Source organism: Crocuta crocuta, unplaced genomic scaffold, assembly GCF_008692635.1.
Source record: "Crocuta crocuta isolate KB4526 unplaced genomic scaffold, BGI_CrCroc_1.0 scaffold268, whole genome shotgun sequence".
Classification (NCBI taxonomy): domain Eukaryota; kingdom Metazoa; phylum Chordata; class Mammalia; order Carnivora; family Hyaenidae; genus Crocuta; species Crocuta crocuta.
This window is the reverse complement of record NW_027532177.1, coordinates 481,970-507,574: the sequence shown is the minus strand read 5'-3', so window position 1 is coordinate 507,574 and position 25,605 is coordinate 481,970. Positions and strand designations below refer to the sequence as shown.

At 36.3% G+C, this 25,605-nt stretch overlaps 1 pseudogene; it reads right to left on the bottom strand.

Moving 5' to 3' along the window:
* Positions 1 to 12,391: 12,391 nt before the first annotated feature.
* LOC144242502 (elongation factor 1-alpha 1 pseudogene) lies at positions 12,392 to 14,890 on the bottom strand (annotated as a pseudogene).
* Between the last annotated feature and the right edge of the window lie 10,715 nt (positions 14,891 to 25,605).

Genomic DNA, 25,605 nt, shown 5'->3' with positions numbered 1-25,605 from the left:
GAAAAAAGAGGACCTTGAACCCAAAATTTTCAGTACACCTTTCTTACAGTTGAAAGCAGGGCTCAAACTTCTCCCTTGTCTAAGGAGGATAGAGGATAGCTTCTCCTTGTTTAAATCCCTAAAGCAACTTTTTTTGGAGATAGCTGTCCTACACTACATTGCTGATCTCCCTGAGAATCCACTCATACACAGCTAGTGCCTTCTAAGTCTATAACCACATTTAAGTTTCATCCAGGAGGAAATATCAAAAACACCAAAAGATCTGGAAGATTCAGCCAAATAATATATGCAGGAAACTCAGAGAATATATACTTAATGGACCTTTAGGGTTTTGTACCATTTTGGAAGGAATACATTTTTGGATGGAGTTAAATTTATTACTGAAAGTATGGTAACAAGACAGTCCAGATTTGGTGTGTTACTTTGAGTAACTGGAAGTGACTCACTCTGAAGACTGGACACCAGTGGTAGAATATAGTGAATGAAGTTGAGCTGTCAAAACTTCCTTAGTATTTTGTAGGAAAAACAAATAATTAAAAGGATTTGGGAGATAGAAATGGTGGAATGGATTTATTATGGATTCTCTGCTAACCCTCCTCCTCATCATATACTATATAAAGGCCCAGAGAATGCCTTTTTCACAGAGGTTTCTAGAAATGTATTTATCAGGGAGTAACAACACCTTGAAAGGTCCTATTGTGTCTGTAATCTGTGGCTCAGGAATCACAGCAGAAAATGCTGCCATTGAAATAGACCCGCTGACATTAATGGGGATGATGCGATCCCAGAATGGTAGAGGCCACACACTAGCCTCTAAAAAGAATGAAGATGAACAAAGTTACCATAATGGGTCATTATCAGAATTGTTTAACCAAAAACAATTATTGGTTGTGAGTATTTTCAAATGGGCAGTTTACTAGTCTTTACATAGGTGAAAATATCTGCAGGTTTGGCGAACTTGAATCATTACAATAGGAAATTATGATCCCTCACAAAATTCTCAGATTCAACAAATTCAAAGATCCAGGGCCCTGTGAATGCAGGAGAAAATAGTTCTCTTGAGAAAGAAAGTTGTTATACCATTGCTCATTCTATGGTTATTTTCCAAGTTTCAGAATGTACTGTGGAAATCAACATATTTAGCACCTGAACATTCCCCATGTCGGTTTATTAACTAATTTAGCAATGTAGCAATAATACATTCTGGGGGAATTTCAGAGCTTTGTGCTCTTTAAACATAAAAATCACAAATGTGGGGAGGGGCGCCTGGGTGGTTCAATCAGTTAAGGATATGAATTCTGGTTTTGGCTCAGGTCATGATCTCATGGTTTGTGAGTTCAAGCCCTGCATCAGACTCTGTGCTGACAGTGTAGAGTCTGAGAGGAGGGAGCCTCTCTGTCCCTCCTCCACTCACACTGTCTCTGTCTCTCTCAAAATAAATAAATTAACTTAAAAAATGTTACAAAAGTAGTGGGCTTTATTATATCTTTTTTTAATACGTCTAAATGGCCTATACAAAAGACAGACACATTTTGGAAACCCATAGTGGATTATCCTGAATTTAATCAGATATTAATTCTTTTATCTGCTATTCCAGAAGTGTGTTCTCTACCAACCTCATCTGGTATTCAACCAATGGTCTTATGAGTGTCTTGGTTCTACCTCCTTGTAAAAACCACCAGATTCAGCTTTCCTCACCTGTCCATAAGAATCCTTGCTGCCCTACCTAGGGCTGTATCAACTTCCCAGCCTTTTGTCATAATGTGGACTACTGGAACACTGACCATTTTTTGTTCCACAGGACAAAGTGTTTGTCTTCTATGTTGATGATACTATATTGATTAGACACTTGTGAAACACATGTGTGCCAAAGTGTAGAAAGAAAATTGTACATAATTAAGGAACTTGCCATTTCACTGAAATGCCAAGGGTCTAAGGGAAGGACAAATCAGTACATGCGGCATCCTTTATCACTACCAAGAGAAACACAGTTACTACTGGGAATCTTTGGATTTAAGAGCTAACATGTATTTCATGGTTACATGCCCCTTAAGCCCCCTTAAACACATTTACTGAATCACCTGAAAAGGGCCAAGAGGAAAAGGAGGCTTTTCAACAGATTCAGGTTACTACAAAAGCTGCTTTGTCACTTCAGCCATATGACTTGTCAATTACATGGTACATAAAGTGTCTATGACAGTTGAAATGTTGGAATATGGAGATTGGTAGGCCCCTATGGGATCTAATAGAACACTTGAGCCTTTTAAAAGTGAATGGATACAGCACTACAGCCCCACTGGGGAATAGCACTGAAAGGGGGTAGTGGAGAGAAAACCTCCCAGTGGCAGAACTTTAAGCAGAGTATATGGTTGTTCACTTCACCTTAAAGGGAAATGCTACAGAGTGAGCATAAGCAGGGGAGGGGCAGAGACAGGAGACACAGAATCTAAAGCAGGCTCCAGGCTCTGAGCAAGCTGTCAGCACAGAGCCCAATGTGGGGCTTGAACCCATGAAGTGTAAGATCATGACCTGAGCTGAAGTTGGATGTTCAACTGACTGAGCTGCCCAGGCACCCCTATTCTAATGTAATGTATTCACCAACAATATCCTCAGTACAACAGACTGTCAAAAATCATGTGGACAAAATGATTGATTCTGCTGATACCGGTGAGCTTCTTTCCTTAGTCACCTTTGCCTTTAAACAATGGACCCACTATGTCAGGTATGGAAATTATCATGGGCAAAGCTACATGGCATATTACTATCAACTACAGTTGATCAGACCATGGTCTTCAGCAGGTAATAACCGCAATTTATCATCAGCAGATAATAACACTGAGACTCTGATTTAGCATCATTTCCCAGGAGACCATGCAGCCACCTGGCTGAAGGGGAACTGTTTGCACTTTCTGGAATAGGAACATATCAGGATATAAATTCAAGTTCAGTATTACTAATGCTTCTGCCCAAACTATCATCTGGAGGGTTAACTAAATGCCTTATTTTTGCCATGCTATTCCAGACACCAATGCTTATCTCCAGGAAATATATTTTACAGAAATTCAAAACAATATTCTCATGCTCATAATGTTCATAGATCTTAGTATTTTCCCCATAACTGGGAAGCAGCTGTATTGATAGAAGGATGCAATGGCCTTTTGGAAGACAGTTGTGGCACCAGGTAAATGACAACACCTTGAGGTATTGCAGTCATGTTCTGCCAGACAGTGTATATGCTCTGAATCAGTAACTGATATACAGTACCTTTTTTAAAGATGCCCATTTATTTGTTTTGAGAGAGAGAGGCACACACAAACAGATAGCATATTCGTGTGAGCAGGAGAGGAGCAGAGAGAGAGTGAATCCCAAGCAGGCTCTGCATTGGCAGCACAGATCCCAATGAGGGGCTTGATCCCACAACTGTGAAATCATGACCTGTGCTGAAATTAAGAGTCAGGTGCTTAACTGACTGAGCCACCCAGGAGCCCTGATATATAGTACCTTTTATACCAAGCCATGATACATAGATGGAGGAAACAAGACAAGGAAATCATATGTTTTGCTTATTACTTGTTATAATCTATGAAAGCAATACTTCTAACAAGTAAAACCTGTGGTCTATCTGATTGAAGCAGAAGCCACACAAAGAAAAAAATTACTGTGCTGTGCTGATTAATCCCATCTGTGATGGGAGAATTAGGTTGTTACTCCACAAGAAGAAAGAAGTGATATGGGTGAAACCATGAGATCTTTCTGGGAGTACTCCAAGTATCATAAGTCTTATGAATATAATTAGTTGAAAACTACCGTAACAAATATAAGAGAGGCAACTAATAGTGTAGACATTTCAATAAAAATGTATGAGTTGCCCTAACAGGTGAGATACCATAATCAGAATACAGATATACAACAGATTTTGGAATAAGAAACTTGTAATTATTTTCTGCTACCACTTTATTAAATGCTATGTTATTTATGTATTTTCTTCTTTGCTTTGATATTATTTGTATATACGAACAATTATTTTTTCTTCTCTTAAGTCTAATATGTGCTATTAGAGGTTAAATCTCAAACTCATATTTAAATGAAAAGAACATCAAAGGGAAAATGTAACTTCACTAGAAAGAGAATGAATATCACCTTGAGATTCTATAAGACTTTGTACTTCCCGTCCCCGTTTTTGGGGAAAGTGCTGGCATGTCTTTAGTTTTATGTAACAGAGCTCCATTCAGATAAACTGAATATTTGTTTAATTGGTGTCTTCATTCAGAAATTGCATACATTTATAAGGGGCATGTGTGAATACTGCATTGACCAAGAAATACCTTATAATAAATTATTTCCTTCTATGTAGCATCATCACTGTTGCCAATATTTCAGAATCCCCTTCCAAATATGTGTCTTGGTTAGTTTCCTCCCAAGAAGTCCTGCCTAAACTATGAAGGCAGTCATGAAGTTAAGTTATTAGTCTAAACTGTTTGTGGCTGTCAGAAGTTATGGTCAGAAGTGGTGACTGACACGATAACTTCCAAAGATGCAGAAACTTCTATGAATGTTGGCAGCTATTTAGACTTAGCTATTACCGCCTTTGTAAGTGTAGTAGCAGAGTCTCAGATATGCCCAACTGGCTGTTTCTTTCTCTTCTCTACTCCTTAAGATGAAATTCCTGGTAAGCGGTTTTTGACCTTAGCCACAGCAGCCTAGACATTCTCTCACCCAATTCTAAACACATCTGTGCCACTCTAATTCCTATGTAAAATACGTATTTTCATAATACTTGCAGTGCCTCTTAGGTTCTTACTGAATCCAAAGAGATATGATAATTAAGTAGCTGGATAAATAAACAAAAGAAGAACTAATGTGAAGTGAATTTGTTACTAATCAATGATTGTGATGGACTCAAGTAGGACCTGACTGGGGTTCAGAGAAGAAACTAAATAAATCAGCCAGATATGGTTATAAGTCATCTGCAAATGGTTTCCTTAATTGAATTAACAATATTTATGCAGAGACTATGGGAGATAAAAATCCCAGAGGAGACACACTAGATATAGCGTTTTGTCTTTTCTAAAACTAGGAGCAAGACAAGATTAACCACTGTCCTCACTTCTATTTGCCATTGTATTTGTACTGCTTGTCATTGCAATAGAACAAAGAAAAATAATATCAAAAATTATAGGGATATAAATTCTGGTGAGTGGTTAGATTTAGGTAATAGAAAGATGGGAAGAGAGTCTTAGAACTGTACATCAAGGTGATAAGAAACACATGTATAAACACATTTAAAATGGATTAAGGGGTGTTGTACATTTGAGGAGAGAGGTTTGGAGAAGTTCTTTGGGGTAACAGAAAAGTAAGGAAACCAGCAAAATGTAGTTGGGTCTCAGATGTACTGTGGTCTTAAATAAAGAGATGCTAATCACTGGGTTTCCTCCCCACCCCATTCCTCCAGTTCTATCCAACTGTTTGGATGCACATTTGAAGACATACGTGAATTTCATAGGTATTTGGGTAGGCAGAGCAAGGTTGGTGGTGAAGAAGGGGGTAAAGTGATAAACACTGGATTCTAAATTAGGTAAGAAAAGGAGTGAGGTTCAGAGGGAGGACACACTACAGAGGGACAAAAGGAGAGTGGTGGGGTCACAATATGAGACTGATGTATTTGGGGGAGTAACCCAATGATTACTTATTTGAATAATGATTCAAATAATTCATTATTCATTTATGTGTGGAGTGGGGTGGTAGCGGCAGTAAGTTGGATATGAAAATGAGTATAAACTAGGACAAATTCCTTTATCCGTGTCCTACAGCATATGGGGTGTACATAGAAAAAGACAGGGAGTAGTCAAAGAATAAGGTAATGAAAAATCCAGAGTGTGGAAGTGGCACATTTATTGGTAATGGCAATGTTTGGAGATGTATTGTAGGTATAGTCAATAGGGTGAAAATGAAAATCAGATTCGTGGAGGCAAAAATATTAATATGACCTGAAAGTGGGTGTGTTATATGGATAATGAACTCTACAAGAATAAGGACAAAAGTAGTGACTGAGGTAAAGACAGTGAAACATGTACTAAAATCTTCAGTGATTGAAGGAGAGTGACTGGGAGTTCACTTGACTGAATAATTTTATGTCACAAGATTCAAATAATTCATTATTCATTTATTTGTGGAGTGGGGTGGTGGCAGCAATAAGTTGGATATGAAACTGAGTATCAACTAGGACAAATCCTTAACCCCTGTCCTACAGCATATGGGGTGTACATGGAAAAACACAAAACAACAAAGCTTACCAGAAACAAAATGTTTTACAATGTGTCATAAACTCGAACTACAATCAAATCTGTAACAAGTAGACTGTTTTACATTCTGTATGAAAAACTCTGCAGTGTCAGTGTCACATTTATTTGGAAAGTAAACAGTATATATTTATAATTCCTTATCAAAAACACTTAACAGAATTTTATTCTCTGCATTCTTAATATGTCAATGGCTAGCAATATCCAAAAGTTTCATTGCTCAAATTTTAATATTTTTGTCTTCTGAAAGACTTAATTCAGAATTGTTTAAATGCAAAATTCTTTACCTTAGATATGTTATAAATGAATGCTAACTTATATTATCATTAAGAAACCTTTAGTATACATAATTCTTTTATATTAGAGAATTATTTACAACTTTTTTCTTAAAAAATTTTATACCATTCTTTGTATTGCCTTGCATCTCACTTCTACAAATATAAAATGAAATAAAGAAAATGTGCTTAAGGAAGGTGTTCTAGGATAAAACTATAGGCCTTGAATACTTTCTAAATTGTGTCTTATCAACAGATTAAAATTGAAGCTGAAAATTTACACAATTCAGGAAAGCAAATTTTTCAAATACTTGACATTTTTCTTATTTTCAGCCCATTTATTTTAACATGATAGAAGTATAAACTGCATGTGTTTTTTGTTTGTTTGTTTGTTTGTCTGTTTTTTAATGGATGGATGTCATGGGGCTTATAGAATCCCAACATAACTATTTTCCTCCAAAATTATTCTGAAATTCATTTGGGAGCATTTTGTGTTGAGGGTGCGGAAAGGAAAAAGGAACATAAACATTACAACCTATGTTCCTCACTGGACTTAAGACTTTGTAGTAAATGTCAGCTTAGCAAATCAGCTTTGTGGTCTTACCAGAATAAGTACCAATTTTTAGCAGCAAATCCATGAAAGCTTTGCCTAATGCAGAAATGCCCGAAAATGACTATTCTGGATACACTGGCTTTGTTAGCATTCTCTAAATGTTATTGGTAAGCTGTACCAAATAACACTATTAAAGAAAAACAACAACAACTAATTAGAGCAATGCTGATAAATCAGACCCTTGGGTTGAAAGAAATTAGACATTGTTTACATCATTGTTGAAAAAGACACTCATAAACCTATTCTTTTTAAATAGGTTGATAGCAAGGTGTACTTCATAAAACAAATGTTTAGTGTCTCCTGATAAGTAACTCACTCAAACACACATATTTTGCTTGCCTAATTGTCAGGCAGCTATCTGTCCCACTTGTAAAATGATATGAATGAAAATTCAAGACTTAATGAAAGCTACATTCCCTAATGTTAATGAAATTATCTTTAACCTTGACTTCACAAAGTCTGTACATCTTTATGACAAGGATATTACTGCAGGTAAAAAAGATGCCATTCCCTCTCTGTCTTCCATCATGCTTCAAATTACTTAGCACCTTAAAGATGGCCTTGAAAGTCTTATAAATGGAAGAATAAATACACAGGTGCATCCATAATTACCTTCCTATCTCACAAACTGACTTCCAAATCTAATATGATAAAGTCCTTAAGGTTTTAGAAAATGTGCTGAGTCATGTTCCAAGATTCAAAAGATTTTGGATTTGATTATTGTTTTTCTATGTGGAAAAATGCATGGAAACCCAGGGGATAAATCATATAGCATAAAAATGATAATGCAAGCAGAGGATAAAAAGAAAGTAAGCTAGGAATTCAAAACCAAGTCAGAATAACATCTTCAAATTCTGCACGTAGCAATAGATAAAAAATAAAGAGACATACTGATTGATATTTTAGGAACAAATTATCTTTCAACTTTAAAATTAGAAATGTCAAAGTATTAGGTGTTTTAAAAATAATTATGTGCTGTATTCTTAAGGATTTATGTCTAGATGGTTAGCTTCTTTGGAGTTGGAGATTAGAAGAAAGAAAGTCAATTCAAAATCTTGTCACGCAAAACTCTTAACCATATTAATGCTACTCTTTGATTTTGTAATATGTTCTTTGTGTTCAAAGACGCAGCCTTTGAGGTGACTCAGTGAAGCAGTAGAAGTGGGTAAGAGTATGGATAATGTAACTCAACAAAGTAGATCAAGTAGGTGTGGAGTGAGGGAGTGATTATTATTCTGACACTTCACTATCTAATCAGTCGCATAATTAAAGGAACTTCCAGCAAAATGGGAAATTTCCATAGACAACTTCTACTCCAGAGTTCTGTATACTCTTTTCATTTTTTGTTTTTTGATTTTTTGTTTTTGTTATTTTTTACCTCACCCATTTTCCTGACTATTCTGACATAAATGTGTATGTTTCTGTCTAGTGTCAGGGGAAGACTACTTGCTACTTGAAAGAATTCATCTTTCAAAAAGCAGTCTTTTAAGATTCAGAATGGTCCACAAAAACAAACTTTCAAGTTATTGAAAATTACTGTGGGTTGTCTTTTTTTTTACAGAAAGAGAGATGTTAAAAACTCTATGTTTTGTTGTAAACAAAACGTATTTTATTAAAATTAATTATACTATGCTAGGTTACAGTAATTCTTCAAAGTAGTAATTAATTTTANAGGTCCCAATCATTTATTTTTGCTCTTGATTCCCTTGCTTTTGGGGATTACCTGATACTGTTTTTAATGAGAATTTATTTTATTTTATTTTATTTTTTAGAGGCAGAGTGTAAGCAGGGGAGGGCCAGAGAGAGGAAGACACAGAATCTGAAGCAGGCTCCAGGCTCTGAGTTGTTAGCACAGATCCTGAAGCAGGGCTCGAACTAACAAACCACAAGATCATGACATGAGCCGAAGTCGGATGCTTAACCAACTGAGCCACCTAGGAGTCCCTAAATAATTTTTTTAAGAATCACTTTGTAATAAGCAGATCAATCACAAGCTACAAAAATTAAGTTAACCAGTATCTCCTGATATTCAGTGCTTTGTCTACAAAATGAATAATTCATAACTAAGCAGTTAAAATGATTCCTGAATTCATTCTGTGTTATGTGTGACACAGTCGTAAACAAACTTGTTTTGCTCCTCCGTTTTTTTGCTCTTTATACTAGGTATTGGAGGGCTAGTGAAAAATTACTAGTTCTTCTTCTGCTAGTTCTTCTCCTAAAACTTGAAGAAGCATGGAGTGAATAAACACTAACAGGTTTCTGAAAATGGACTGTCCCCAAAGCTACATCTACTCTCTCCCTGCCCATTTCCAGCCTGATTTAAGCTTAGGGGAAGGCAATGACAGAAACTAGTGTTTTTAAAATCCAAAGGCAGGAATATCTGCTGCCTCTCTCAGAGAAAGCCGAGAAAGGAAGCAAGTACCCCATAGTGGGAATGGCTACATGGTCCTGGTTTGATCTTACTGAGGTTTCCCTATGACTCTAGCAAGATATGAAGATAATAAGATAATTTCTGTGTTCCAAAAGACAGCATGAAGATGATAAAGGGTTATCACAATATCATGGATACCAGGTGCCAAGGTAGAGTAGAACACATCCCAGCTACCTAGGAAAACACAAGAAATACTGAAGACTGAGCTGCGTCCAAGAGTCATTTGGTCACATACAAGCCTTGACTTCTTCATAACAAAAATTGAACACTTCAGCAGATTATCAGTGGAGAACAAATTCTGTCATCTAATTATCACAAAAACATTACCATGATTTATGGAATACAGAACTATAATTCAAACTTAGAATTCTCTAACTTCACATGATGATATCTTAATAATTCTGCTATTTGAACTCTAACTCATTTCTATGTTGGTTGAATAGAAGAATGAATAAAATTGAACACATTTTTCTATAGAGTAAATTAAAGATTCTAATTAATTTCAACTCAGTTTGTAAGTTATTTGATAGAAATTTGATTTTGGATGTAATGCAATAGTTTAGTTCTTATTTGAATTCTTATCAGGTAGATGCTTTTTGGCTTTGTTAGGAGGTATGAATTTTCTCTGACCCAGTTTTGAGGAAATTATGGCCACATTGTATCACCTATGACTCTACTATGACTCTATCAAAATACCCATTTTACGTTATTGTTGGTAATGCATATTTCCAATTAGGTTCCAGTATTCACATAGAACCGTCCTTAAAATCTTTCTATAAAATACCAAAGCTCAACTTTATACCTGCAAGTCAATTTAATAAGGGTTATATGTTTGTAGTTATATTAAATAAATATTACTTATGTTTTAGAATTATAAGGGACAAGTAGCAGGATTATTTATAACAAAGCCAGAAGCAATTGTCTTCATGGAATAATTTTATCTGAAGGAGGCAAGCTGTTTTCCCTCTGAGGAAACCCATAATCATGCAATAAACACAGTGTCATTTGACTAATGACATTTAAGTGCATTTGAAAGTAAGTTACTCTTGGACACCTTCTTATATTCTTAACTTTTTAAAGATATTACTTTCAGAAGGTTTCATTTAAATAAATATTCTTATATTTACACACTTTCATCTTAGGTTTGTTTCTAATATATTCTTGCATTTTCCCAATGCAAGGCATCCACTCTGTTCCAATGCAACATTTTATCATCCAAACATTATTTCTATTATGCAAAAGGTGAAGCTGAGGCTTTAGAATCTTCCTTTTCAAAAATAAACTTTTCTCATTGACAATATGTTGTCTCATAAATTTAAAAATGTATTCATTGGGGCACCTGGGTGGCTCAACCAGTTACGTGTCCAGCTCTTGATTTCGGCTTAGGTCATGATGTCATGGTTCGTGAGACTGAGCCCCATGTCTGACTCTGTACTGATGGCACGCAGCCTGCTTTGGATTCTCTCTTTCCCCTCTCTCTGTCCTTCCTCTGAACATGCTCACTCTCTCTCTCTCTCTTTCTCCTCTCTCTCTCAATATAAATAAGTAAACAAAAAATTAAAACAATTACTTAAAAGTGTGCTCATTATATTTTAAAATGGTAATTATAAATTTATACCAATTATAGCTTAATTTTTTAAAGTTTTGTTTTATCTTTGAGAGAAAGAGAGAGCATGAACAGAGAAGGATCAGAGAGAGAAAGAGAGAGAGATTCCCAAGCAGGGTATATACAGAGCCCGAAGGGGGGGGTTGGTATCACAAAAATTGAGATCATGACCTGAGCTGAAATCAAGAGTCAGAAGCTCAACCAATTGAGCCACCCAGGCAACCTTTATATCAATTATAGTTTAAAAACAAAAACATATACTAATTCTACATGTGCAAAGAAAATTCCACTCAACTCAAATGGAAGTCTCATCCATACAATGAAGTGCTATAATCTCAGAAAGTATATTTGTTCTTCAAGTACCTCTCTTATATTCTGCACAATGTAGAAACAATCTGAGACTATCAGAAATATAAGTTTCACCACCATACACTACATAGTTAAACATGTATGTTTATGGCCAAGAAGAAGATGCAGGAACAAGTTGGTTTTCGTTACAGAGTAAAGCAGAAGAGCCACGCAAGATGCCTGACAAGGAAACCTGAGACATGAGCTGACAAAGTGTGAAATGTAACAGGGACAAAGATAGGAGTTTTGACATAAATGACAACCCATTTCTCACTTACCTCTGATGCCTTAGGCTTCAAATCAAGGGAAAGATTTTGTGCAGGAGAATCAGCGGGGGCTATAATCCAGCGTAGCTATCATCCAACAGAAGTGATGGGATAAAAAATAAATAAATCAAAGATTAAGGGATTAGTATTTAATACCAGCTGACTAAAGACAGAGAAATACCACATGCACTAAGCTTCTTCTTTTCCTATTAAATAACACATAAGCGATTTTTTATTTAATAGTTGTTTTTTTCTCATTAAACTTTTGTTTTAATGGGTCTCAAGATTCTGTGACAGAGTTTTGGTCAAGTTGCTTCCATTAAAAAGTACTGATTTTAAAAACTAATAACTTGAAATGGCCAAATACACACACACACACACACACACAAATGGTCCACAGAACATTCCCCTTTCCTTCTGAAAGCTTTATGATGCATTGTGATCATTCACCAGTCTTTTACTTTAAACTTAAATGGCTAATTGACACAAATAGTTCTGAGATGTTTCTTCTACCACTGATTAAGCTTGGGGTGGCAGATATTGGAGATCGCATTCATTTAGCCTTCTGAGCTTACTAGGCAGGCTTGGTGCCCTTGCCAGCTCTAGCTGCCTTCTTGTCCACTGCTCTGATGACACCCACAGTGACTATCTATGTCATGCCACAAACAGTAAAACATCCCAGAGGAGGATAGTCAGAGAAGCTCTCAACATACAGAAAGCTGCCAGGAACCATATCAAAGATGGCAGCATCACCAGAGTTCAATAACTTGGGGCCATCTTCCAGTTTATTCTGAGAATGACAATCAGTCTTCTCCTTCAGCTCAGCAAACATGCAAGCAATGTGAGCTATATGACAACCCGGCACAGGTGTATATCCAAGCACTGATTTGGCCTGGATGGTTCCGGATAATCACCTGAGCCATGAAGCCAGCTGCTTCCATTGGTGGGTCATTTTTGCTGTCACCAGCTACACTGGCACAGTGAGCATCTTTGACAGATACATTCTTGACACTGAAGCACATACAGTCCCCAGGAAGAGCCTCACTCAGAGTTTCATGGTGGATTTCAAAAGACTTTACTTCAGGTGTAACATTGACTACAGCAAAGGTGACCACCGTTCTAGGTTTAGGAATCCCAGTGTCCACTCAGCCCATAGGGACAGTATCAATACCACCAATTTTATAGTTGTCCTGGGGGGGAAGACACAAGGGTTTGGCAGTTGGACAAGTTCGTGACATAATGCAATCCAAAGCTTCACGCAGTGTGGTTGCACTAGCGCTGCCATCTTTACAGGAGACTTTCTATCCCTTGGACCAAGGCATGGGAGCACTTGGCTCCAGCATGTTGTCACCATTCCAACCAGAAACTGGCACAGATACTACTGTGTCACAGTTGTAATCAATTTTCTTAATGTAGCTGCTGACTTCCTTAATAAATTTCTTGTATATTTTCTGGCTGTAGGGTGACTCAGTGGAATCCATTTTGTTATCACCAACAATTAGTTATTTCACACTGAGTGTGTAAGCCAGAAGGGCATGCTCACGGGTATGCCCATTCTTGGAGATACTGGCTTCAAATTCACTAACATCAACAGCAACAGTCAGGACATCATAGTCAGCCTTAAGACGTTCCTGTAATCACATTTTTGATAAACAGTATCTGTGTCCTGAGGCATCAGTGATGGTCACAAAATACTTGCTGGTCTTGAATTTCCACAGAGAGGTATCAATGGTGATACCGTGTTCACATTCAGCTTTCAGTTTGTCCAAGATCCAGGCATATTTGAAGGATGCCTTTACTATCTCAGCAGCTTCCTTCTCAAATTTTTTATAGTTTATCAAGCCCATCACATTTATAGATCAGATGGCCAGTAGTGGTAGACTTGCCCAAATCTACAAGTCTAATGACAATGATGTTTATGTGATTCTTTTCCTTTCCTGTTTTGTCGCAAGTTTGGAAGTGGTTTTCATGACACCTGTGTTCTGCCAGAAAACCCACTGTAACAAAGAAATAGCGGGACGCCTGGGTGGCTCAGTCGGTAAGCGTCCAACTTCGGCTCAGGTCATAATCTCACAGCTGGTGGGTTCGAGCCCAGCATCGGGCTCCATACTGACAGCTCAGAGCCTGGAGCCTCCTTTCGATTCTGTGTCTCCCTCTCTCTCTCTCTCTCTGCTCTTCTCCCACCTGTGATCTGTCTCTCTCAAAAATGAATATAAAACATTAAAAAAAAAAAGAAATAGCTGTATTTTATTTCTCACTGAATGCATGTAATGAAATTCTCATATTTGATTTCCCAGAATATTCATATAACAAAAATAGTTACCAGTTCTCATACATTGGGAGAAGAAATTTTCCCTTATAATTAATTTCTGTCAAATTAAGAGGATACATGTGGCAAAGAGGCCCTTAACATTCTCCCCAGTTTCACCAAACCCTAGGCTTCTTCCCGACCAAAGGAACTTCCCTTTTTGCAGAGCATTCATTTTAGAAAACTGGTAATTGTAAATTCTTTCTCTGTCCCTTTGAGACATATGGAAATCTTTTAAAAAATCATCTCGCCAGTTTTATGATCCAAGATTGTCATTGTCAAGAATCTGGAAGCAATTCCTGTAGTCACCAAGAAAAATTAGAGCCTATATCACACAGCTTTGTTAAGAAAGTAGGGGCCCAAGTTCAGTGGGTGCCAGTTAGCAAGGCTACTCACACAGAAAATCATTTGCAAACTCAGGAAAAATTCAATGTGCTAGACACATTCCATTAGCCAACCTCTTCTATCCTTTGTACTAGCTCACCTTAGTGAGAAAGGAAGGAAGGAAGGAAGGAAGGAAGGAAGGAAGGAAGGAAGGAAGGAAGGAAGGAAGGAAAGAAGGAAGGAAGGAAGGAAGAGAGGGAGAAAAAAACATAACCTCTCACCTTTTGTTTCAATGGAACTGAGACAGACTGAGCTCTGGACTCTTTCCACTATTGCAATATTCTTGAATAAAGCCTTCCTTGCCAATTTAACTTTGCCCAGTGTAATGTTTGTCTTGACATAAGCATCCACATTTTGCATCTTCATAAGAAAACACAGTCATCATTCATACATCATTTCTTTATTCAGAACACACATTTATTCACTAATCCTGAAAATGTCTGTTGATATCTGGTACATGCCAGAGTCTTTAGAGTGTAGGGATAAAAAAGATGAAATATTATCACTCCTTATTTTTTAATGGCCAGAAATCTTAAAGTTCTATTTGTAAAGTATATGCTGGAAGTAAGGATTCTTTTGGGAGAAAAAGACTACCCAATCTGGGGCCTCATGATTTGCTCAGGAGTTTTTCATTTGTTTATTTTTATTTGTTTATCTTGTTTACTTGCTTGTTTTTGCTTGTTTATCCTCTCTGAACCTGGGTCCTGAAAAGGACCCAAACTCTCTTAACAAAGCTGCAAAGAGAAATTTTAGAAGGCTGGGAGTTTTACAATGATTTTGGTGCCAGGAGAAGAAAGGAGCTTTTATTCACTTCTTTTTATAATCATTTAATTATTTGCTTCATTTATATTCCTTTCAGATATGAGCATGCAAATGGAAAGTTGAATAGGTGCTTTGTTTTTCTGCTCATCCCTTCGTAGAGAGGGAAATCTAATTTCAGCTTTATGTGTAAGCTGCTGATTGAACAGCAGTGTGCTACCCCCAGATGATGTCAGTCATATGACCCTATAGTCATTCATACTGATTTGGGAAGAGGCATATTTTTGTGCATGGGAAGAGGCAAAGTGACCATTGTTTTGAATTTGATACAACTATACAATTAGATCCTGTCTATTAGAGCCTAAACTTTACCTCTAGGGTATATACTTAAGTTGTCATGTTGTACCACCAGTTAGCAAAATGGCAACGCAACTTTCTTACAGAAGGAACATAAGTTACTTTAGAGAATGTGGCACACATCAAAGAGACATACAAAGTGAGAGTAGCTTCCAGGTAGTTTTTTACCAAAGATGGTATTATCTAGAATGAATATTTAACGTGGCAAAGTACATTCACCATGACACTAATTCTAGAATAAGAGACCACTTATCCTTTCCAAAGCCATGAGGAGACAAATCTGCTACAACCTATTAATGACAGCTATTTAATAATGTTAAGAAATAACTCAAGAACTAAAGATAGGTTTTGACAGGACTTTGAAGTAAATCTACTATTCTGTACCCATGTGTCTTTATTTTGAAAGGATGAAGTGAAATTTGCTGAAGAGGCCAGAGGAATGGAGAGAAATTGTATGCATCTTGATGTGTGATTCACTAACTGGAAGTTAAAAAGTATAACTTCAGTGGGATCTACAAAAGAGATCAACACGTCTGGAACAAACCATAAGAAAGAAGTAAACCACAAAGGCCACTTATCCAGTTAAGAGTCTAACAAAGTTAATAATTAGAGAAACTACCTCCTCTATACATTCTGATTATGTAGAACTTATGGTTCAGCTTGGACAGAACCAAAGCACACATGAAAAAATACTAAATAAAAAATTGCTGAGACTTAGCAATTTTATCTTTTATTAAAAAATGTTTACTTATTTATTTTGAGAGAGAGACAGAGCAAGCATTAGCAGAAGAGGGGCAAAGAGAGGAGGGAGAGAATCCCAAGCAGACTCTGCACAGTCAACACAAAGCCTGACACAGTGCTTGATCTCATGATGGAATATGAGATCATGACCTAAGCCAAAATCAAGAGTCAGATGCTTAACTGAGCCATACAGAAACCATGGATTTTTTTTTGACATGTAAAGAAGAGAAGCACACTATGAATATGAAAAGATGTTCATTGAAGAATTATTATTTTTAATAACTAAAAGCTCTAAATTATCTAAATATTCAATAATAAGAGAATGAGTAAATAATAGTTTAGTTATAATAAAAGCCAATATTAAGCAGATATTCAAAATCATGTTTAAAAACTTAATGATGCAGAAATACCCAACCTAACCTTAGAGAACAAAAGCAGTAGACAAAATACAATTTATGCTAATCACAAGTACATATAATATTACTTATATGTACATATAGAGAAATATTAAAATTTGTGCTAAAATCAAAATATTATCCTCTAGGTGAGCAGATTGTGGATTGTTTTCTTCTTACGTATCTTTTCTACTTCAAATTCCTGCACAAAAAAGATTGTTTTTGTAATCATAAAAAACAACTTTATAAATTAAAAGCTATAAATTTTTGAGGCTAAATTTTTGCTTTACATGTAAGCTAACCAGTTAGCTTGCTACAGCTTCACAGATGTGAGAAGATGCAAGATTCTGGGTCAACGGCAAAGGACTTTATTATTCATGACCCAGCAGGCAGCATGAGGCTCATACTCACATTGGTCTCCTTGCCCCCCAAGTCCCACAGGGGGGGGGCAGATGATGCGGTTTAGGACCAGGGACCCAGAGTTTAGGAAATCTAGATCTTTGGGAGCTTCTAGCAAACCTGCCTAAAATTAATCTCCAAAGAGAGACAGGACCTTTGTCATTCCCTTCTTCCCTCTGCCCTAAAGGGAGATACTGTTTCCGTCTTTGAAAGCTGTTAGCTCTAAAAACATCCTTGAAAAGAGAGCTTGGAGCAAAACTACCAATGCCTCTTGATAAAATAGTTGTGCAGAAATACAAGAGATGCCTCAGAAGTATGTGACCCATCACAAAACACATTTACAAACTTAGCATCTACTATTTTTTAAAATTTATTCTAAACCTCTTTGCAAAGGAAACAGTGCCTCTAAGACCTTATTTTTACAGTTACAGATACTGCCATCCTGCTCCCCAGCCCCCAGAGCGCTGACCGAGTTCTTCACAGGACAGCATTTGAACTCACTTTAAAGACTTACTAAGAATCTACAGTCTGGATTCTCACTTGTGACATTGCATTTCACTGCTATACAAACATTGGCTTGCCTTTTGGTTCTTATGTGTAGTGTCCAGTATCTCTTACTCCTCAAAGGAATCTGTGACAGAGGGTGTAGCACAGAACTCATATCATGAAGGGAAATCTTTCCACCCACCCTGATGTGTGATGGGGTCACTTTGGTAACCAGCTCATTTCAGCCAGTCAGAATCCAAAGACACAAAATACATTTCCAACATTACTAAGATATATTCTGAGATGACTGCTCTTGTCCCTAAAATGTATAAAAATATGTTATTAGACAAAATGAAATTTTCTGATACTGGTCCACACAGATACAACATGCCCTTCTCTGACAAAGAAGAATCTCCTATTGGCCAAATGGAGTCCACTGATATCTGTGTTATTAATCACCATTCTCTCTGACATTCAGGAAGTTGAATTCCTCCTGCATTCTTGGATGTGTGTGTGTGTGTGTGTGTGTGTGTGTGTGTGTGTTTTGCCCTTTCTTTGAGATAGAGATCAAAGTTAAGGTACCAGGAATGACACAGGTGAATGTCACATCACCTACCATAACTGTAACTTTGAAAAAATCACTCAGACTCAGTGATTTTTCTCTTTCTTACTACCACCATGTCTAACTTTGCTGGCATTGTATTTAAAAAAAAAATTAGATCTATAAAAGTAGTTAGAAATCCTAGAAAAGTCTAAGTAGAACTTAAATGTTCTTACCAATACATACATACATACATACATATATACTGTATATAGGTGAAGACATGTTAGCTTGATGATGGGTGAATGGGAATCCTTTCACTGTGTGTGCTTCAAATCATATCATCACACTGAACACTTTAAATATATCTCATAATTTTATATATCTATTATACTTCAATAAAGCTGGGTGGGGAAGAAAAGCCTCTCTAGGCTGTCTAGAGAAGTTCATAAATAAAATTAAAATAGTAAAATCACACAGCTCCTCTAAAATGTTCATAGGGCCTAGTGATTTAATGAAAAGGCAAGTAACAATTTCCTATGATGGTAACTTGTAGGATTTGCAAACACCAATATCTGAGAAAAAATAAGAGAATTAGCAAAGTCTATGCTGATTATGAATTAGCTTTTTTCATGTTTCTGTTCATACCTCCTATTAAATAAGTGCTTTGGTTTAAATTGAATTAATGATTTTATTGATCCACAATGCTTTCCTTTTACTCAATCTATTATACTACCAATGATTAAATAAATAAATAAAACTCCATGCTATGAACAATGGTAGGCACATTGATGAGTCAAAAAAATAAGTCATATTTTTAATACTGATATTTATGAGAAGTCAATAAAAACATTAGAGAACAGAAGTAGATAATCATATCCTTTTTTCTTTCTTTGTCAATAGCTTAAATAGGTCTATATTTTATAAATATTTTTGAGCCCTACTTGGTTTCACTTAGCATGAACATTTTCCAATATCATTACGAAGCTTTATTGTAATCAACTATATAGAAGTAACATACCTTATTTAACTATTCACCTTTGGGTACTAGTTATTTTCTTATTTTTCACATTTACAAAAAAAGCTGCCTATTTTTTCTGTTATGAATATTCCAGATCATAAATTGGAGACCATATTATTTCCTAAGCTAGAGTCCTAGAAGTAGATTACTATATTATTGAAGGATGGGATCATTTCTAAGGGTCTAGATATGCTACTGCCAAATTGCCATCCAATATGTTGTATCTATGTACACTTCTTTTGTACTGCATGGGAATTTTCATCCCACTGGACTCCTCTCAGAATTCATTACTAAAATATTAGAAGAAAAATACATTTTTTACATTTTTAACTGTTTATTCAGTTTTGAGACAGAAACAGAGCATGAGCAGGGTAGGGGCAGAGAGACAAGGAGACAAAGATTCTGAGCTGTCAGCACAGAGCCTGATGCGGCGCTCATACCCACAAACCCTGAGATCATGACCTAAGCCTAAGTCAGACGTTTAACCGACTGAGCCATACAGGAGCCCCACATTCATTTTGGTTTTAATTTATGTTTCCTTATTGAAAACTAAAATTAAATTGTTTCTCATAAAAATGTACCATTAGTATTTCTTCTTCAGCACCTTCTTAGTCTTATATGATTTTTCAAAGGCTTTTTCAATCTCTATTTTACTCTACTGTTCCAAGAGGCTAGGAAGCTAAAAAACTATATTTTCCCCTAGTCCCTTAATGTAAATTGGGTTGTACCTATCAAAGAGAATGAGTTCTGATGGAAGTGGAGGCTGATGCTGCTTTTCTGCTGTGGCACCAGTAGCCAGGTGGCTTCCAGTGAGGAGCCTGAAATTAAGTCCTTCATTATAAACGACCGCAGGCTGCACATAGTCCCAGTTCCAGGAAAAGCCTCAGCTGAAGCCACCCTCGTACTGCCCTCAGATCTGCCAATCAAAAGAAATGTGTAACATTCCTGTAATCTTGGAGAGGAGTCAGGGCTGGGAACTCCAGGTGGTTACTTTGTACAAACTTGCCAATCATTCACGGCTTGCAGAAGCCCCTCGTAGATTCTCTGAGCCCACCTCATAATTGGTCATTTTAAAAGACTCTCAAAGGTCATGATTGGGTCCCGCCAAATGTAACGGATGCCTCACAGATACTGAATGGTCAAAACTGTTACTATGCTGTTACTATGGGCATTGTACAATTATGACTGGTGCTTATGCAATGATGCAAAATGTACAACGTGTGCACGGTAAAACCCCCGCCCTTCCCCCATAAAAACCCTGCTCACCACTGTTTGGGGCTTCACCTTGCTGGCGCTGCGCTGGGAGACGGGTGAGCCCCTTCTCGAGCTTGTAATAAAGACCCTTTTGTTCTTGCATCGGTGCCGGCTCCTTGGAGGTCTCTTGGGACTCGCGATTCAGGCACAACACCAGTTCATGTAGACGTTGGCAGTGCCTATTTTCCACATTCTGTTGTCTATTCACCAGCTTCATCAATGTAGAGCACTTGTGACATAATCAGCAAAGCTTCTAGCAGAGAAAAATTGGGATCCTGGCCATTTCAAGACAAGATTCTTCTTGTGACCCCCTGATTCCCACTTCCGAGCCATTCTAAAAATTTTGAAAGCACTTCTCTTAAATTTCTTTCTGATACAAAAATCTGCAGTGATTTTCATTTCCTACATGAAACATGGCTGAAACATTGTCTATTCCTCAAGTCTTCAGGTTTCTGTCCTATGGCATATTTCACAGAAGACTTTTAGTGATTTTTTTTGTAAAGCATTGCACAACCAATATTAAGTATTAGATAACCCTCTTCATAAAGGGTTTTTAATTACTATGTCCTAGTATTAGTACCAATGTATCTATTAGTATTTATTCATTCCAGGATCTTTGATTTCTATATTATGGATTCCATATTTTTTCTAGACTACTTGCTAATTCCTTTTATTACTTTTTAAATTATGAAATATACTTTAGCTTTTAAAACATTTAGAAAATGTAAAGGTTACAGTTATTTTAGATTTTAATTTTTTTAACATTTATTTATTATTGACAGAGTGAGAGACAGAGCACGAGCAGAGGAGGGACAGTGAGACAGGGAGACAGAATTTGAAGCAGGCTCTAGGCTCTGAGCTATCAGAACAAAGCCCGATGTGGGGCTCAAACCCACAAACCGCGAGATCATGACACTTAGGTTTTTCCCATAACTTGGTTATACAAATAAAGCTGCAGTGAATACAGGGTTGCATATATCTTCTTTTGCATATATCCTTTAAAATCACCATTTTCATTTTCTTTAGATAAATACCCAGAAGGAGAATTGCTGGATCATAGGATTTTTCTTTTAATTTTTTGGAGAATCTCCATAGTTCTTTCTATAGAGGCTACACCAGTTTACATCCCCATCTACAGTGCACAGGGGTTCCCTTTGGTCGACACCATCATTTCTTGTCTCTTTGACAACAACCATTTTGATTGGTGTGAGGTGATATCTCATTGTGGTTTTGATTTTTATTTTCCTGACGATTAATGATGCAGAACACCTTTTGATGTACCTATTGGCCATCTGTTTATCTTCTTTGGAAAAATGTCTACTCAGGTTTTCTGTCCATTTATAAATCATATTGTTTTTTTTTTTTTTTTTTTTGGCTATACAGTTGATGAGTTCTGCATAAATTTGGACATTATCCCTTTATTAAATAAGTGATTTGCAAATATTTATTCTCAATCAGCAGATTGTCCTCTCATTTGGTTGTTTCCTTCAATGTGAAGAAATGTTTTAGTATGTTATAGTTTCACTTATTTTTGCTTTTATTGCTTTGCTTTTGGTGTCATATTTAAAAAAAAAAATCATCTCTGGGGCGCCTGGGTGGCTTAGTTGGTTAAGCGTCCAACTTTCGCTTAGGTCATGATCTCGCAGTTCGTGGGTTCGAGCCCCGCATCAGGCTCTGTGCTGACTGCCAGCTCAGAGCCTGAAGCCTGTTTCAGTCTGTGACTCCCTCTCTCTCTGACCCTCCCCTGCTCACACTGTCCCTCTCTCTCTCTCCTAGAAATAAATAAAACATTTAAAAAAATTTAAAAAAATAAAAAAAAAATCATCTCTAAGACCTAGGTCAAGGATCTTATTGACTATATTTTCTTGTAGAAGTTTCCAGTTTTCATGTCTTACATTCAAGCCTTGATTTATTTTGAGTTAATTTTTGTGTATGGTGTATGACAGTGGTCCAGTTTCACTGAAGAGACAGTTCTTTGCCTATTGTATATTTTTGGCTTCTTTGTCATAAATTACTTAACCATAAATGCATGGTTTTGGTTCTAGGCTCTCTATTCTGTTCTATTGACCTATGTGTCTCTTTTTATGCTAATACCATACTGTTTTAATTACTATAACTTTGTAATATAGTTTGAGTCTGGGACCATGGTACCTCTAGTATTGTTCTTTCTCAAGATTGCTTTGGCTATACACACGCATGCACTGTTATACAAATTTTAGAATTATTTATCTATTATTTTTAAAAATGTCATTGTAATTTTTATAGGGACTGCACTGAAATGTAAATCACCTTTGGTAGCATACACATTTTAACAACAGTGATCATTCCAATTCATAAGTACAGAATATCTTTCCATTTACTTGTGTTTTCAATCTCTTTCATTAAAATAGTTTTAATATATAGGTCTTTTACCATCTTGATTAAGTTCATTCTCAGGTATTTTAACCTCCTGGATATGATCATACATGGAAATGTTTTTTGGGTTATTTTTTTAAAATTTATTTATTGGGGGGCGCACATGAGAGCAGGGTAGGAGCACAGAGAAAGACAGGGAGAGAAAGAGAATCCCAAGCAGACTAATAGCACAGAGCCTGATATGGAGTTTAATCTCACAGACTGTGAGCTTTTGGCACAAACTTGAGCCAAAACCAAGAGTCAGGTGTTTAACTCACTGAGCTACCCAGGCGCCCCTGGAATTGTTTCCTTTATTTCTCCTTCAGATAGTTTGTTATTGGTGTGTAGAAATGCAAAAGATTTTTGTGTATTGATTCTGTATCCTGCAACTTTATCAAACTTTATTAATTCTGACATTTCTTTGATGGTGTCTTCAGTGTTTTGCAAATATAATATAATGTCATCAACAAATAGTGACAGTTTTACTTCTTCCTTTTGAATTTGGATGCTTTTTTTTTATTTTTCTTGTCTAATTGGTCTGGCTAAGACTTGTACTACCATCTTGAATAAAAGTGGTAAGACTGGGCATCCTTGTTGTGGTCCTGACTTTAGACGAAAGGCTTTCAGCATTTTACTGTCAAGTAGGACATTTAGCTGTGGGCTTCTCATATATGGTCTTTATTATGTTGAAGTAAGTTCCCTCTATACCCACTTTGTTGAGAGTTTTTAAAAATTATTATTATAAATGTATGTTCAATTTTGTCAAATGTTTTCTGCATCTATTGAGATGATCATTTGATTTTTATCTTTTGTTTTGTTAATATGGTATACCACACTCATTTATAGAGGTTGACCACCCTTGTATCTTCGGAATAAATCCCACTATATCACGGTGTATGAAACTTTTGATGTATTGTTGAGTTCAGTTTACTAAAATTTATACCTCCTAATATAATTGTAATAGTCACAAATGGTCCCCAACTCATAATGGTTTGACTTGTGATTTTTTTTTGACTTTGCAATGATGTGAAAGCAATATACATTCAGCAATATACTTCAATATTTGAATTTTGATCTTTTCCCAAGATACCAATATGCAGTCTGATATTCTATCATGATGTTGGGCAGTGGCATCACAAGGATAAACAAAAATATACTTAACAACTGTCCTGTACCCATATAACCTTCTATTTTCAATTTCAGTATTCAATAAATTACATGATACAGTCAACACTATTTTATAAAATAGGCTTTGCTTTGGATGATTTTGCTCAACTGTAGGCTAATATAAGTGTTCTGAGCATGTTTAAAGTGGGCTGGGCTAAGCTATGATTCTTGGTAGGTCAGATATTTTCAATTTACAATATTTTCAATTTATGCTGAATTTACTGGATGTAACCCCATCATAAGTTGAGGAAGATGTGTATATGGCTAATAACCTTTGCCATGATTCATCTTGTGAAACAACAGGATCATTGTGAAACAATTTATCTTGTGAAAAAACAATCATTTAATTGTGCTTTCAGAGTTATTTCTCTCTAGTATCACATCACTTCCAAATACCTGTAGTTGACTTTCATTTGATTTTGTGTTTTTTAAAATGTTACTATCCAGTGCTAAAGATCAGTATTTATTAATTTTCTAAAAATAGATTTACCAATAACTTTTTGTTTTGTTTTGTTTTGTTTTGTCTGGAAGCTCTTCTTTGCAGATCCACAGTAGTCTTCTGAAGTACTCAGAAGCAATCACACATATGACTTAGAAGCACTTCTAAAGGAGGAAGGTGGATAACCACAGGAGCCAAGTTCACCATGGAAATGGACTCTGAAGAGTTATAACTCTCTGTCACAAAGAAAATAACCCCAGGGCATCACTGCTAGCTTCCCCCAAACTATCTGATACACATATAAGATTCAATGCCACATGGTGAGAGTGAATGCTTTCAGCAGTGTGAGAATTGCTGATAAAAGAGAGTTGATGGCACTGGGGAATGGATATACTTTCAAAGCAGGTAAAAGTGACCAGTGCAAATTATACCTTAGAGGATCTAGAGTTCAAAACCAGTCTTAATCTAAGCTGTGAGTGAAGAGACATAGAGCAGTTCTGTAGGCTATGTTTTTACACATAATAATTTATAATATTTGAATTTATAACATAAAGTAACTATTTGGGTTAAAAAGGATTTCTGTGATTTCTAAACTCCAAAAAAAAAAAAAAAACAACATTCTCTAATTTAGAAGACATCTTTTCAGGCTTCAAATAGATTGAGAATGCATTTGGTACAATTATGTGATTCTTCTTCTAAATCATTCTTTGCACTTGGTGTGGGAAAAGTATGAAATTTGTCAGAGGATCTATGATACTATTCTAGTGAATTGAATATGCCATAACTTTAGCATATCTTGGAGCTATTTTGACAACTAATACCAACCCCATTATTAATATTTGCACAGAAATCTAGGACAGTGTTCAGGAACCTTTTTCTGTAAAAGGCCAGTTTATAAATATTTTAAGGTTTGCAGGCCATTTTGTCTCCGTTGCAACCACTCAACTTTGACATTATAGTGCCAAACCAGCCATGAACAGTATGTAAATTAACAATCAGTGCCATGCTCCTGTAAAACTTTATTTACAAAAGTAGGCAGTGGGACAGATTTGGCTGGGCTGTAGGTAATTATCAAAGATTAATCTAAAACATTTATTTACACTTGAGTTATAAATTGAAGAT